General features: G+C 41.3%; 1 long non-coding RNA gene across 1 annotated transcript; it reads left to right on the top strand.

The window, feature by feature from the left end:
• The first annotated feature begins 12,432 nt into the window (after positions 1–12,432).
• Positions 12,433–12,990, top strand: LOC127150318 (uncharacterized). The gene is made up of 3 exons (XR_007822546.1): positions 12,433–12,701; positions 12,807–12,878; positions 12,959–12,990. It is a non-coding gene; the product is annotated as an uncharacterized LOC127150318 (long non-coding RNA).
• The last annotated feature ends 3,215 nt before the right edge of the window (positions 12,991–16,205 follow it).

Below are 16,205 nucleotides of genomic sequence, written 5' to 3'. Positions count from 1 at the left end.
TCTACTTACCTATTCGAAGCGCTTAAATGAGTATTTTAACAACAGGATATTATTATCTGTACGATGCGGGTTATCAAAACGCGGAGGGGTTTGTGGCCCCATACAGAGGCCAGCGGTACCATTTGCAAGAGTGGCGTGGTGGAAGAAATGCGCCAACAAATGCTAAGGAGTACTTCAACATAAAGCACTCTTCGGCAAGGAATGTCATTGAGCGCGCCTTCGATGTTCTTAAGGGTCGTTGAGTCATTCTTCGTGGGAAGTCCTACTATCCCTTGCAAGTCTAGTATCGCACCATACTAGCATGTGGCTTGCTCCACAATTTGATCAACGAAGAAATGACATATTGTGACGACGTTGACGATGTGGACAAGGGAGACTCCACGTACGCGACGACCACCGCTTCAGAAGACATTCAGTATATTGAGACGACAAACGAGTGGTCTCAGTGGCGTGACGAACTAGCCGAATCGATGTTCACTGATTGGCAGTTACGTAACGAGACAATTTTACATTAGAAGTCATCAATTGTATGCGAATTTCTACCACCTGTAAAATGTACTATTGCATATGAAATGTACGCGTGCCTTTTGTTTTGAACTGTTAAATGTGAAATTGTGAAATTACTAACGTACTCCATGTATTTTTTGTAATTTTTCATTCTCAGTATGTCAACCTCAAACCGTGCCCCGAGACATGTCTGGACGAAGGAGGAGGAGGGCACTCTTGTGGAGTGTTTAATGGAGTTGGTGTCAATGGGGGATGGAAATCGGATAATGGTACGTTCCACCCAGGTTACCTCGCTCAGTTGGTACACATGATGGCAGAGAAACTACTTGGATGTCAGGTCCGAGCAACGACTGTAATTAATTGTAGAATTAAGACACTGAAGCGAACATTCCAGGCCATCGCCGAAATGCGGGGGCCAGCGTGCAATGGCTTTGGGTGGAACGATGAAGAGAAATGTATCATTTCGGAGAAGAATTATTTGATAATTGGGTTAGGGTAAGAAAAATAATATAAACGTCACACAACGTTCACAATGTACATTTACTTAACAATTTTTTAATCAATACTCATACGTGATCTTTTTTTCCCCCCGCAGTCGCATCCTCAGCGAAGGGACTCCTGAACAAACCGTTCCCGTATTACGACAAACTTACATATGTGTTCGGTCGCGATAGGGCGACGAGTCGGTTTCGCTGAGACATTCGTCGACGTGGGGTGTAACGAGCCTGACGGGTATGACAGATTTGATATGGGGGACGGAAACAAGGAGTTCCCGCCCGTGTACAGCCAGGGGATTGACCTCTCGTAGGACGATGTACGTGCATCTCAACCTTCTCGCGCTTCAAAGGATAGGACTGGATCGAGTGGATCCAAGAGGAAGAGGGGAAGTCAGCGAGACTTGGATGTTGAAGGCATACATCTGGCGCTCGACCAAACAAACGAGCAACTCAGGCAGATTGCGGAGTGGCCTGCACGCGCGTTTGCAAATGACAACCATGTGCGCACGGAATTCTTCTGCATATTGCGTGAGATGCCAAAACTAACGAGTTTAGATAGGGCGCTATTGCAAAGGCATCTTCTGTCTCGTATGGACGACCTTCGGGGTTTCGTACTCATGTCTGAGGATGAGAGGGAGGGATTTTGTAGAGTCCTCCTACGAGACATCACGAGATAGTTTATGTTTGTACCGACTTGGGTTGCTTCTTATTTGCTTACCTTTTTTTCTGTATGATGTTGACTGTTTATGCATTTGTTATTGTAAAGAACTATTTTTTTCCTTCATAATATTTATTTAAAATTAAGGAAAATAGTCACAATTTCACCAAAGCGTTATAACGACTATTTATAGTTGAAAATAGGGGGACATCGCTATCGCCGATTACAAATACGAAATAATTAATTTGTCTTTCTAAAAAATGAATTTTAATAAATTTTCCACAATATGTTCAGAAATTAATTTGAAATTGGACAACTGTCTGTACTAATTTAATAACATTACACATACAATAAATTATTTGCAATAAGACAGGTTCGACGCTTTCGTAAAAAAGTATGCAATAAATTTTTTTTATCATATTTACAATCTAATTTAAAAAATATTATACTACATAAAAAAAATTATTAACCCAAGCTATATAACACTTTCCCCAAATAAATTTTATCATAAAATCCACATAAACCTACCCACCTAACCCTTCCCCTAAACACATCTTATCATAAAATCCCCATAAAACTACCTACCTAACACTTCCCCCAAACACATCTTATCATAAAATCCCCATAAAACTACCCACCTAACACTTCCCCCAAACACATCTTATCATAAAATCCCCATTAAGTCTTCCCACCTAACCCTTCCCCCAAACACATATTATCATAAAACTACATTTCTAAACCCTTCCCCAAACAAGGATTATGATAAAACTAGGTTTAACATAACACTAGTTTTATCATAACACTAACCCTTCCCTAAATCAACACTTCCCCTAAACGCACCATTGATAACTAAGTATGCAATATATGTTAATTGTGAAATTGTTTGCTAAGGTACATTTGTTATTAGTTTTACAATTTGATTTGATCTTCTTAAAAAAAAAAAGAAAAAAAAAAAAAAGAAAAAAACAACGTAACTCATATTTTCATATGTTTGACAAAAGTTGCATGTATTTTATCCTCATATTTTGGTAGAATGAATAAATAAATAAAAATTGTAATTGCATATATTTAATGAAAAACGATCTTTAATTTGGTTTCAAGTTATGTAAGACATTTCATGGTAAAACTTTTTGATGTTTAATTTTGGGTGCATGAGATATGTATCTCATGACATGTGTGTTATTGGATAAGTATATATTCAAACTTAAATTCTATTTGACGTATTTGTATGTGTGTGATTACTATTTTAGACCATAAATAATTTTCATGTTTGTTGAGGAATAAAATTTATGTTTGAGAAACTTAAATAACCTTGTTTTGAGTGATCAAAAATAGAAAAGATATTGAATAATCAAGTATTTCTTGACTTTAATTTTTTGGTTAAATCTTATAAAATGTCAAATATGTTTATATCATTTTAGATGTATGTTATAAATGTTCTAATGTTATTTAGATTAAGGTGGTAAATCATGCCTTATTTTTAAATATAATTCTTATATTTGAAATATTTGATTGAGATGTTTTTTTTTAATTAATTTATATGAAAGTTTAAATTAAAATATTTGTTTTCCTAATTGGATTTCATTTTACTTGACAAATATTGTGGTAATATTTATCTTCTATATATATACGTTAAGATTATATAATGTTAATGTTGTTTTTCAAATATGAGAATAAATTCTCGATGTTGTCTTTGAAACTTATTTGATTGTTGAATATTTAAATTATTCTCATGTGAATTTTGTGAGTCTTAAAAATTTTATATATAGTGATCATATATATTTGATTAAATTCTCTTATGACAAGTTTATGGAAATTCTCTTAGGACAAAGTTATGAAAGATATGTATTAATAGTTAATTACTTCTTAAATCCAATTTTGATTTAATGCACCTGGAGTTGCATAAATCAGTTAGTACTCATTGTTTTTGCCATACACTTGTAGTTGCACATGTCAAAACATTTTTGCTCTTGCAATAACAATTTTAGAGAGAAAATTTGAAACATTATATTAGTGATTGAGCATATGCTTCTATATATAAAAAGATGGTAAATTTCGATCAAATAATTTAATAGCGTTCCCTGAAGTGAATGTTACAATATTTAGTACGGTCGAAATTATGTTGATAGAAAAGAAATGTTTATTTGATTAGAACCATACATATTTATATGAGAATTTTATTTTCCAAATATGTTTTGAAAAAGATATACAATAATATTGTACTTAATAATCTTGTACAATATTAAAATCCTTAACGATGAAAAGGAGAGCGATGTATGAAAGCAAACTTTGAGAAATTATCTGTATCTCTCGAAGAGACCATAGTTTTTATTTTAACCTTATAAATATGATATTATAATTTGGATATTACAGATTACTTACAATCTCCTGAAGAGATGATTATTCTTTTTACCCATTTATATATGGATGAAATATTTGGATTTCCTTTTAATCTCTTGGAGAGAATAAGAATAATTGATATTTATGTGCTGCATATAGTATATTTATGCATATTATACTTAAAACTAAACAATACATCTTCAAGATTTGATAGTCTTGATATGCTTTACTATCTTTGTAAATATATCAAAGAAAAGTTTAGTAAACTGGAAAGGTATATGTTGTAATTGATATCATATCTAGAGAGATTGATTATAAAAATAATATATGATATGCATATATTATATATAATCTTCTGCGGGTAGATATGTAACGTTCCGAAATTTTTTAAGGTAAAATTTTTCTCGTTTTATTTAAAGTGCAAATTGATATAATAATGATATAATATTGATGTTATTATTATTATTAATATTTATTTTAATTGTTATAATATTAACATTATAAATAATATTATAAATTAATATTATAGAAATAGTGATATTTCTAAAACAATAAAATAAATTATTATTTATTTAATATTAATATTATAAATATATTATTATTATTACTTTATTATTATTATTATTATTTATATTTTTATATATATATTATTATTTAATTTAAATTATTAATATTATATATTTATTAAGATTTATATATATATATATATATATATATATAATAAATTTTTTTTTTTAAAAAAAAATCAAAACCCTAATGCGCGCACGCCCCTCCCCCTCCGTTTCGCGTTCTCCCGCAGCCGCCGCCATCCATTTCTTCTTCCTCCCCGACGCCGCGCCCCACCGTCTCTCGTCCGCCTCCGTTTTTCTCTTTCTCTTCCATCTCCGTTTTTCTCTTCATCTCCGTCCCCATCTCCGTCGTCGTCTCCGTCTTCAACCGTGGGGTAGCCGCCAGCCACCGACGTTCGCCGCGGCCTCCATCCAATCCCGACTCGCTTCCAACCGTCGGCAGCCTCTCCGTTCTCATCTCTTGTTTCCGACGCCGGCAGAACACAGAGGGGAGCGCCGTCGCCGCCATCACCGTGTTGAAGTTGTCCGTCGTCGCGCGCAGCCAAGGTGGTCGTGAAACCAGACCCGAGCCACGGATCCGATTCGAGCAACCCGACCCGAGCCACGGATCCGATTCGAGTGAGCCGAGCCGAGCGAGCCGAGCGAGCCGAGTGAGCCGAGCCGCCAGCCGAACCAAGCCGAGCCGCGAGCCGAGTGAGCCGAGCCGCGAGCCGAGTGAGCCGAGCCGCGAGCCGAACCAAGCCGAGCCGCGAGCCGAGTGAGCCGAGCCGCCAGCCGAACCAAGCCGAGCCACGAGCCGAGTGAGCCGAGCCGCGAGCCGAACCAAGCCGAGCCGTGAGCCGAGTGAGCCGAGCCGCCAGCCGAACCAAGCCGAGCCACGAGCCGAGTGAGCCGAGCCGCGAGCCGAACCAAGCCGAGCCGTGAGCCGAGCCACGAGCCGAACCAAGCCGAGCCGCGAGCCGAGTGAGCCGAGCCGCGAGTCGAACCAAGCCGAGCCGAGCCGAGCCGAGCCGAGCTGAGCCGAGCCGAGCCGAGCCACCTAAGCCTTCTTTCCTCCACTTCGGTTCACGGTGAGTCTTCGGTAAGGATTGTTTTGATGAATTCCCTAATGTTACCTTGTCCGATTCGAGTTTGAATGTTGGATTAAGATGTGGCCCTACTTTTCTCCCTTGAAGGTAGTACAGAGTTGACGCTTAAGTTCTCGGGTTCCTCGGCAGGCCTGGTTGGAGATAGTTTCCTTTCCTTGGGTAAGTCAACGGTTAGCACTTCTGACCTTTTTAAAACAACTGCTACTAAAGTCATCAACTAAAACCTCGTGTTTCGTTAGGTGGATCTGTTGAGCGTGGATTTCGATCGAGGGGCATAACCGAGTTTCAGGTAAGGGTTTTCCTACTACTGGACCCCGAGTCCAGGCTAAAGCCGTAGTAATCCACAGGGGATTACACGTTAGTGACTGTACTGAATATCTGTATGCGTGTTGACTGTTAAGTACTGATATTATATTTTGTCTGATGAAAATATACTGTGACTGCTATTTGTGGACTGATACGTGCATCCTTCGGGAGCACTAGACTGATACGTGCATCCTTCGGGAGCACTAGACTGATATGTGTATCCTTCGGGAGCACTAGACTGATATGTGCATCCTTCGGGAGCACTAGACTGATATGTGCGTTCTACGGAACCACTAGACTGTTATGTAGGGTACCCCCGAATAGGAAGTTAACTGTTGTTCCCTAACGGGCCCAGTAGTGGGTCCCTTACTGGGTATGTTTATACTCACCCTTTCCTTTCTTTAACTTTTCAGGTAGGGGTACAGCGAGGGGCAGACCGACGAGAGGCAGGAAGGATGCGTGAAGGCCATATGGACGCGTCTGATTTTCTTTCGCTTCCGCAATGTATTTTGTCAGAATATTTTGACTGTGATTTTGGACTGGTGACTTGACATTTTATTTTGTGATTTTTTTTTTATTATTTAAAATAGGGCCCGAAACTGTCTTTTGTAAGGTTTATACTGTTTTAATGAATCGTATCTGGTCCGTTTTAAATGTTATGTTGAATGGTCGAGTTTTGGTATTTGGTAGTGACCTCAGCTTAGTCCGGAAAAGTTGGGTCGTTACAGTTGGTATCAGAGCCTAAGTTTTAGGTTCTTTAGACTGACTTATAATGTGAGTCTGTGTTTTGTGTCCTTATGGCTGAAACGATCCTTGCCGCTCGTCAGGTACGCTCTCATGAAAGTATATGTATAACTCTACATGCATTACCTTACCTAAGTTAAACTGCAAATTCAATTACCATTTGTGACTAAAGGAATCGTTGGTGGTTGTTAGGGAAATGCCACCAAGGAGAGGTGCACGAAGGGGTGGCCGAGGAGGCCGAGGAAGGGGAGCAGGACGCGTTCAGCCTGAGGTGCAGCCTGTAGCCCAAGCCCCTGACCCGGCTGCGCCAGTTACTCATGCGGACCTAGCCGCCATGGAGCAGAGGTTTAGAGATATGATTATGCAAATGCGGGAGCAGCAGAAGCCTGCCTCGCCAACTCCGGCGCCAGCTCCAGCGCCAGCTCCAGCACCAATTCCTGCTCCAGCTCCGGCTCCGGTACCAGTTGCACCCCAGTTTGTGCCGGATCAGTTGTCGGCAGAGGCTAAGCACCTGAGGGATTTCAGGAAGTATAATCCCACGACGTTTGATGGGTCTTTGGAGGACCCCACCAGAGCTCAGATGTGGCTATCGTCCTTGGAGACCATATTCCGTTACATGAAATGCCCTGAGGATCAGAAAGTTCAGTGTGCTGTTTTTATGTTGACTGATAGAGGTACTGCATGGTGGGAGACTACAGAGAGGATGCTAGGTGGTGATGTGAGTCAGATCACGTGGCAGCAGTTCAAGGAGAGTTTCTATGTGAAATTCTTCTCTGCTAGTTTGAGAGATGCCAAGCGGCAGGAGTTTCTGAACTTAGAGCAGGGTGACATGACAGTGGAGCAGTATGATGCGGAGTTTGACATGTTATCCCGCTTCGCTCCCGAGATGATAGCGACCGAGGCGGCCAGAGCTGATAAGTTTGTTAGAGGCCTCAGACTGGACATTCAGGGTTTGGTCCGAGCTTTCAGACCCGCTACTCATGCCGATGCACTGCGCCTGGCAATGGATCTCAGTTTACAGGAGAGGGCCAACTCGTCTAAGACCGCTGGTAGAGGTTCGACGTCGGGACAGAAGAGGAAGGCTGAGCAGCAGCCTGTTCCAGTGCCACAGCGGAATTTCAGACCAGGTGGTGAGTTTCGCAGCTTCCAGCAGAAACCTTTTGAGGCAGGGGAGGCTGCCAGAGGGAAGCCGTTGTGTACCACTTGTGGGAAGCACCATCTGGGCCGTTGCTTATTCGGGACCAGGACCTGCTTTAAGTGCAGGCAAGAGGGTCATACAGCTGATAGATGCCCGTTGAGACTCACGGGGATCGCGCAGAATCAGGGAGCAGGTGCTCCACATCAGGGTAGAGTCTTTGCTACCAACAGGACTGAGGCAGAGAAGGCGGGCACAGTAGTGACAGGTACGCTCCCAGTGTTGGGGCATTACGCCTTAGTTTTGTTTGATTCGGGTTCGTCACATTCTTTTATCTCTTCCGCATTTGTGTCGCATGCCCGCTTAGAGGTAGAGCCCTTACACCATGTTCTGTCAGTATCTACTCCTTCCGGGGAATGTATGTTGTCGAAGGAAAAGGTGAAGGCATGTCAGATTGAGATAGCAGGCCATGTGATTGAGGTAACGCTGATAGTTCTGGATATGCTGGACTTTGATGTAATCCTGGGTATGGATTGGCTGGCCGCTAACCACGCCAGCATAGATTGTTCACGTAAGGAGGTAACGTTTAACCCTCCCTCGTTGGCCAGTTTTAAATTTAAGGGAGGAGGGTCAAAGTCGTTGCCTCAGGTAATCTCAGCCATCAGGGCCAGTAAACTGCTCAGTCAGGGTACTTGGGGTATCTTAGCGAGTGTGGTGGATACTAGAGAGGCGGATGTATCCCTGTCATCAGAACCAGTAGTGAGGGACTATCCGGACGTTTTTCCTGAGGAACTTCCAGGGTTACCTCCGCACAGAGAGGTTGAGTTTGCCATAGAGTTGGAGCCGGGCACGATTCCTATATCCAGAGCCCCTTACAGAATGGCCCCCGCAGAATTGAAAGAACTGAAGGTACAGTTACAGGAATTGCTTGATAAGGGATTCATTCGACCGAGCGTGTCACCTTGGGGTGCGCCAGTCTTATTCGTTAAGAAGAAGGATGGGTCGATGCGTCTATGCATTGACTATAGGGAGTTGAACAAAGTAACCGTAAAGAACAGATATCCCTTGCCCAGGATTGACGATCTATTTGACCAGTTACAGGGAGCCACAGTGTTCTCTAAGATTGATCTTCGGTCAGGATACCATCAGCTGAGGATTAAGGATGAGGATATACCGAAGACAGCATTTCGATCCAGATATGGACACTACGAGTTTATTGTGATGTCTTTTGGTTTGACGAATGCTCCGGCAGTGTTTATGGACTTGATGAACAGAGTGTTTAGGGAGTTCCTAGATACTTTCGTGATTGTGTTTATCGACGATATCTTGATATACTCTAAGACGGAGGCCGAACACGAGGAGCACTTACGTATGGTTTTGCAAACACTTCGGGATAATAAGTTGTACGCAAAGTTCTCGAAGTGCGAGTTTTGGCTGAAGCAGGTGTCCTTTCTGGGCCACGTGGTTTCTAAGGCTGGAGTCTCTGTAGATCCAGTTAAGATAGAGGCAGTCACCGGTTGGACCCGACCTTCCACAGTCAGTGAGGTTCGTAGCTTTCTGGGTTTAGCAGGCTATTATCGACGGTTTGTGGAGAACTTTTCTCGTATAGCTACTCCTCTTACTCAGTTGACCAGAAAGGGAGTTCCTTTTGTTTGGAGCAAGGCATGTGAGGACAGTTTCCAGACCCTTAAACAGAAGCTAGTTACCGCACCGGTTCTTACTGTACCCGATGGTTCTGGCAGTTTCGTGATTTATAGTGATGCTTCCAAGAAGGGTCTGGGTTGTGTTTTGATGCAGCAGGGTAAGGTGGTCGCTTATGCGTCTCGTCAGTTGAAGAGTCATGAGGAGAACTACCCTACACATGATCTAGAGTTGGCAGCAGTGGTTTTTGCTTTGAAGATATGGAGGCATTATTTATATGGTGAAAAGATACAGATATTCACAGATCATAAGAGCTTGAAATACTTCTTTACTCAGAAAGAATTGAATATGAGACAGCGAAGGTGGCTTGAGTTAGTGAAGGATTACGATTGTGAGATACTGTATCATCCAGGCAAGGCAAATGTGGTAGCCGATGCTCTTAGTAGGAAAGTGTCACATTCAGCAGCACTTATTACCCGGCAGGCCCCATTGCATCGAGATCTCGAGCGGGCTGAGATTGCAGTGTCAGTGGGGGCAGTTACTATGCAGTTAGCCCAGTTGACGGTGCAGCCGACTTTGAGGCAAATGATCATTGATGCTCAGAGTAACGATCCTTATCTGGTTGAGAAACGTGGCCTAGCAGAGGCAGGGCAAGCGGTTGAGTTCTCATTATCCTCTGATGGTGGACTGTTGTTTGAGAGACGCCTCTGTGTTCCGTCAGATAGTGCGGTTAAGACAGAATTATTATCTGAGGCGCACAGTTCCCCATTTTCCATGCACCCAGGTAGTACGAAGATGTATCAGGACCTAAAGCGGGTTTATTGGTGGCGTAACATGAAGAGAGAAGTAGCAGAATTTGTTAGTAGATGCTTGGTGTGTCAGCAGGTTAAGGCACCAAGGCAGAAACCAGCGGGTTTATTACAGCCTTTGAGTATACCGGAATGGAAGTGGGAGAACGTGTCCATGGATTTCATTACAGGGCTACCGAGAACTCTGAGGGGTTTTACAGTGATCTGGGTTGTGGTGGACAGACTTACTAAATCAGCGCATTTCGTTCCGGGTAAATCCACCTATACTGCTAGTAAGTGGGCACAGTTGTACATGTCTGAGATAGTGAGATTACATGGAGTGCCAGTGTCGATTGTTTCTGATAGAGATGCCCGTTTCACTTCCAAATTTTGGAAGGGTTTGCAGACTGCTATGGGCACGAGGTTGGACTTTAGTACGGCTTTCCATCCACAGACTGACGGTCAGACTGAGCGTCTGAACCAGGTTTTAGAGGATATGTTGCGAGCGTGTGCATTGGAATTTCCAGGTAGCTGGGACTCCCACTTACATTTGATGGAATTTGCTTATAATAACAGTTATCAGGCTACTATTGGCATGGCACCGTTTGAGGCCCTGTACGGCAGATGTTGTAGATCCCCGGTTTGCTGGGGTGAGGTAGGTGAGCAGAGATTGATGGGTCCTGAGTTAGTTCAGTCTACTAACGAAGCAATTCAGAAGATTAGATCACGCATGCATACCGCTCAGAGTAGACAGAAGAGTTATGCAGATGTGAGGCGGAAGGACCTTGAATTTGAGATAGGGGATAAGGTGTTCTTAAAGGTAGCATCTATGAAAGGTGTCTTGCGTTTTGAAAGGAGGGGAAAGTTGAGTCCTCGTTTTGTTGGGCCATTTGAGATTCTGGAGCGGATTGGCCCTGTAGCTTATCGCTTGGCGTTGCCTCCATCACTCTCGACAGTCCATGATGTGTTTCACGTTTCTATGTTGAGGAAGTACGTGCCAGATCCATCCCATGTAGTGGATTACGAGCCACTAGAGATTGATGAAAACTTGAGCTATGTTGAACAACCCGTTGAGATACTGGCTAGAGAGGTGAAAACATTGAGGAATAAGGAAATCCCTCTGGTTAAAGTCTTATGGCGGAATCACCGGATAGAAGAGGCTACGTGGGAGCGAGAAGATGTCATGAGATCTCGTTATCCCGAGCTGTTCGAGGAATAAAACTTTCGAGGACGAAAGTTCCCTAAGGAGGGAAGAATGTAACGTTCCGAAATTTTTTAAGGTAAAATTTTTCTCGTTTTATTTAAAGTGCAAATTGATATAATAATGATATAATATTGATGTTATTATTATTATTAATATTTATTTTAATTGTTATAATATTAACATTATAAATAATATTATAAATTAATATTATAGAAATAGTGATATTTCTAAAACAATAAAATAAATTATTATTTATTTAATATTAATATTATAAATATATTATTATTATTACTTTATTATTATTATTATTATTTATATTTTTATATATATATTATTATTTAATTTAAATTATTAATATTATATATTTATTAAGATTTATATATATATATATATATATATAATAAATTTTTTTTAAAAAAAAAAAATCAAAACCCTAATGCGCGCACGCCCCTCCCCCTCCGTTTCGCGTTCTCCCGCAGCCGCCGCCATCCATTTCTTCTTCCTCCCCGACGCCGCACCCCACCGTCTCTCGTCCGCCTCCGTTTTTCTCTTTCTCTTCCATCTCCGTTTTTCTCTTCATCTCCGTCCCCATCTCCGTCGTCGTCTCCGTCTTCATCCGTGGGGTAGCCGCCAGCCACCGACGTTCGCCGCGGCCTCCATCCAATCCCGACTCGCTTCCAACCGTCGGCAGCCTCTCCGTTCTCATCTCTTGTTTCCGACGCCGGCAGAACACAGAGGGGAGCGCCGTCGCCGCCATCACCGTGTTGAAGTTGTCCGTCGTCGCGCGCAGCCAAGGTGGTCGTGAAACCAGACCCGAGCCACGGATCCGATTCGAGCAACCCGACCCGAGCCAGGGATCCGATTCGAGTGAGCCGAGCCGAGCGAGCCGAGTGAGCCGAGCCGCCAGCCGAACCAAGCCGAGCCGCGAGCCGAGTGAGCCGAGCCGCGAGCCGAGTGAGCCGAGCCGCGAGCCGAACCAAGCCGAGCCGCGAGCCGAGTGAGCCGAGCCGCCAGCCGAACCAAGCCGAGCCACGAGCCGAGTGAGCCGAGCCGCGAGCCGAACCAAGCCGAGCCGTGAGCCGAGCCACGAGCCGAACCAAGCCGAGCCGCGAGCCGAGTGAGCCGAGCCGCGAGTCGAACCAAGCCGAGCCGAGCCGAGCCGAGCCGAGCTGAGCCGAGCCGAGCCGAGCCACCTAAGCCTTCTTTCCTCCACTTCGGTTCACGGTGAGTCTTCGGTAAGGATTGTTTTGATGAATTCCCTAATGTTACCTTGTCCGATTCGAGTTTGAATGTTGGATTAAGATGTGGCCCTACTTTTCTCCCTTGAAGGTAGTACAGAGTTGACGCTTAAGTTCTCGGGTTCCGCGGCAGGCCTGGTTGGAGATAGTTTCCTTTCCTTGGGTAAGTCAACGGTTAGCGCTTCTGACCTTTTTAAAACAACTGCTACTAAAGTCATCAACTAAAACCTCGTGTTTCGTTAGGTGGATCTGTTGAGCGTGGATTTCGATCGAGGGGCATAACCGAGTTTCAGGTAAGGGTTTTCCTACTACTGGACCCCGAGTCCAGGCTAAAGCCGTAGTAATCCACAGGGGATTACACGTTAGTGACTGTACTGAATATCTGTATGCGTGTTGACTGTTAAGTACTGATATTATATTTTGTCTGATGAAAATATACTGTGACTGCTATTTGTGGATTGAAATTATATGTTGATGGACCTTAAAGTTACGGTTTAGTATGTATTAAACACTGTTCTGGACGTGGTTCATGGAGTTTGGACGGGGAAGGACAGTGAGTCCGGTTTTGGTTGGTTAGTCGATTGGACCTAGGGTTTCCCTATTGGTGTGCGAATCGGTAATGCATAAAGCAACTGAGGGTGTAGATGTAAACCTATACTATCTGACTGACAAAGCCTATGGCGGGACTGTAATATGAATGCCGTTTAGATGTGACTGATGTAGACAGTTTAGTAAGGGCTGAGGGGTAACGGTTAGCTTCATCTATGGGGTAGTGTGCCTTACGGATACGTGCATCCTTCGGGAGCACTAGACTGATACGTGCATCCTTCGGGAGCACTAGACTGATACGTGCATCCTTCGGGAGCACTAGACTGATACGTGCATCCTTCGGGAGCACTAGACTGATACGTGCATCCTTCGGGAGCACTAGACTGATACGTGCATCCTTCGGGAGCACTAGACTGATACGTGCATCCTTCGGGAGCACTAGACTGATACGTGCATCCTTCGGGAGCACTAGACTGATATGTGCATCCTTCGGGAGCACTAGACTGATATGTGTATCCTTCGGGAGCACTAGACTGATATGTGCATCCTTCGGGAGCACTAGACTGATATGTGCGTTCTACGGAACCACTAGACTGTTATGTAGGGTACCCCCGAATAGGAAGTTAACTGTTGTTCCCTAACGGGCCCAGTAGTGGGTCCCTTACTGGGTATGTTTATACTCACCCTTTCCTTTCTTTAACTTTTCAGGTAGGGGTACAGCGAGGGGCAGACCGACGAGAGGCAGGAAGGATGCGTGAAGGCCATATGGACGCGTCTGATTTTCTTTCGCTTCCGCAATGTATTTTGTCAGAATATTTTGACTGTGATTTTGGACTGGTGACTTGACATTTTATTTTGTGATTTTTTTTTTATTATTTAAAATAGGGCCCGAAACTGTCTTTTGTAAGGTTTATACTGTTTTAATGAATCGTATCTGGTCCGTTTTAAATGTTATGTTGAATGGTCGAGTTTTGGTATTTGGTAGTGACCTCAGCTTAGTCCGGAAAAGTTGGGTCGTTACAAGATATATAAAAAATTTGTCTACTTTTACTTCTCAATTATATTACACACACATTCGTGAAATTGATATATATGCAACAATGAACCTGAAGTTCATTAATCCAAATATAATTCTATTTGACAAGATAGTCATTTTGGGTCAAGTATGAAATTAATGTATGATTGTAAATATACATTGACATCCATTGAAGAACTAGAAGATTATTTCATGTAATAAATTGTCAAAGGGTCTTTTGTTCTCAAGAGGTTAATTATCAAATTCTCACTAGCGAAAATTGAAATTGAAACTCTCATGCTTTTGGGAAGAGATTTATAGTTTATTAATTCTTGTTGGCGCATCCTATTGATGACCGTAGATATACTTATTATTTTGATTGAGATAAGTGAACGAACATATTGTAGCATATGTTTGAAAAGAAAAGCTTCTAAATTTGTATGAGATCATGTTTAAGATGATGAAACAATTAAACCCCGGATGAATGATATATTTACTATGCAATTTTCTAGTTCTAATGAGACACTTTTTTTCAACATTAGGGGGAGGAATTAAGAAAATGTTGGAAAAATAAATTGAATGAAATGCATAAGTATTGTCTCATTTTGATCATCATAGAGATTATTTTGAACTAGAAGTCCAAAAGATATCTCATTTGGAATAAACTGATATCAAATCAAATTTAGATGCATTTACATAATATTTATAATTGTAAGAAAGTGACCGAGTTATAGTGGTTACAAAGCTACCATCTAAGAATGATATCCTAGTGCAACAAGTTGTCAATATTATACGCTTGAAGCGTGATAGGAAAATGTGAGTTCCAAAGAGAAAGATTCTTGAAGAAGAAATAGTCAATTAATGATCAGTTAAGAATATGGATATTCTAAAAGAAATCTTGAATATAGTACTCAAGAATCTTAAAGTAAAAAAATGATGGTAAAGAGATCTCGATAAAATTATATGTCATGACAAGAATTGAAACCATACTTAAATAACTTGACAACATTTTTTCATACAATGTTGCTTACGATATTACTTATGAAAATAAGTAATATATACTGAGACATATTGAACAATGTTGAGACAACACAAAAAGGATTGGCTTATGTGAAAAGAAACAATCAAATCAAAATAAATTTATGTTTCAAATCGTGAGAACTAGTTAGACATTTAAAGAATGTCAAACATGTTGAATACAAGTAAGGTGTTTGTAAGAAAAACAAATAGAAAGTGGGACAAGTTCCGCACAAAGAATTGGTATTGGTTATATGAGAGATACATATTCTCTTATGTATCTATAAGAGATACAATACCATGAGATATCTAACATATCTTAGTGTGTATGCAAAGCTTAACATACACCTTATGGATGTAGTCACTATACATTTATATAAATTTATTAATAATTCTATCCGTGAAGGATTAAAGGTTATAAAATCATATGATTCAATAGTAAGAGAGATATAAAATATTTCAGACGAATATCATCATCTCTTATTACATTTTTGTTAATACGAGGGTATAAAAATAACCCCTATTTGTCCAACTTGATAATTTGAGTAGAAACTCTTGGAGAGATTTCAAAGACAATAGAATTTCTCTAAAAAGAATTTGAGATTATACGTTTTGTCTTAACTTGCAAATAAAGCATAAAGCAAATGAAATTGAACTTGTTATATCATTGAACTTTCCTAGGGTGGTTCATTCACTTGGCCATGTGAAAAAAAAAATATATCATATGGTATCAGAAAGATAATGAAGAACTTGAGGTGTTGAAGAACCATAATTTTGAGAAATAAGTGCACTTATATCTTTACTAGTTTATCCATTACCTGTTGTAATATCTTTAGTAATTTTGTTACATAAAAATAATATTTCTCCAAAAATATTGAAGTAGGATTAAACTATGTTATGTTTAATTTA

This window comes from Cucumis melo, chromosome 7, assembly GCF_025177605.1.
Source record: "Cucumis melo cultivar AY chromosome 7, USDA_Cmelo_AY_1.0, whole genome shotgun sequence".
Lineage (NCBI taxonomy): Eukaryota > Viridiplantae > Streptophyta > Magnoliopsida > Cucurbitales > Cucurbitaceae > Cucumis > Cucumis melo.
This window is presented reverse-complemented; position numbering and strand designations above follow the sequence as displayed.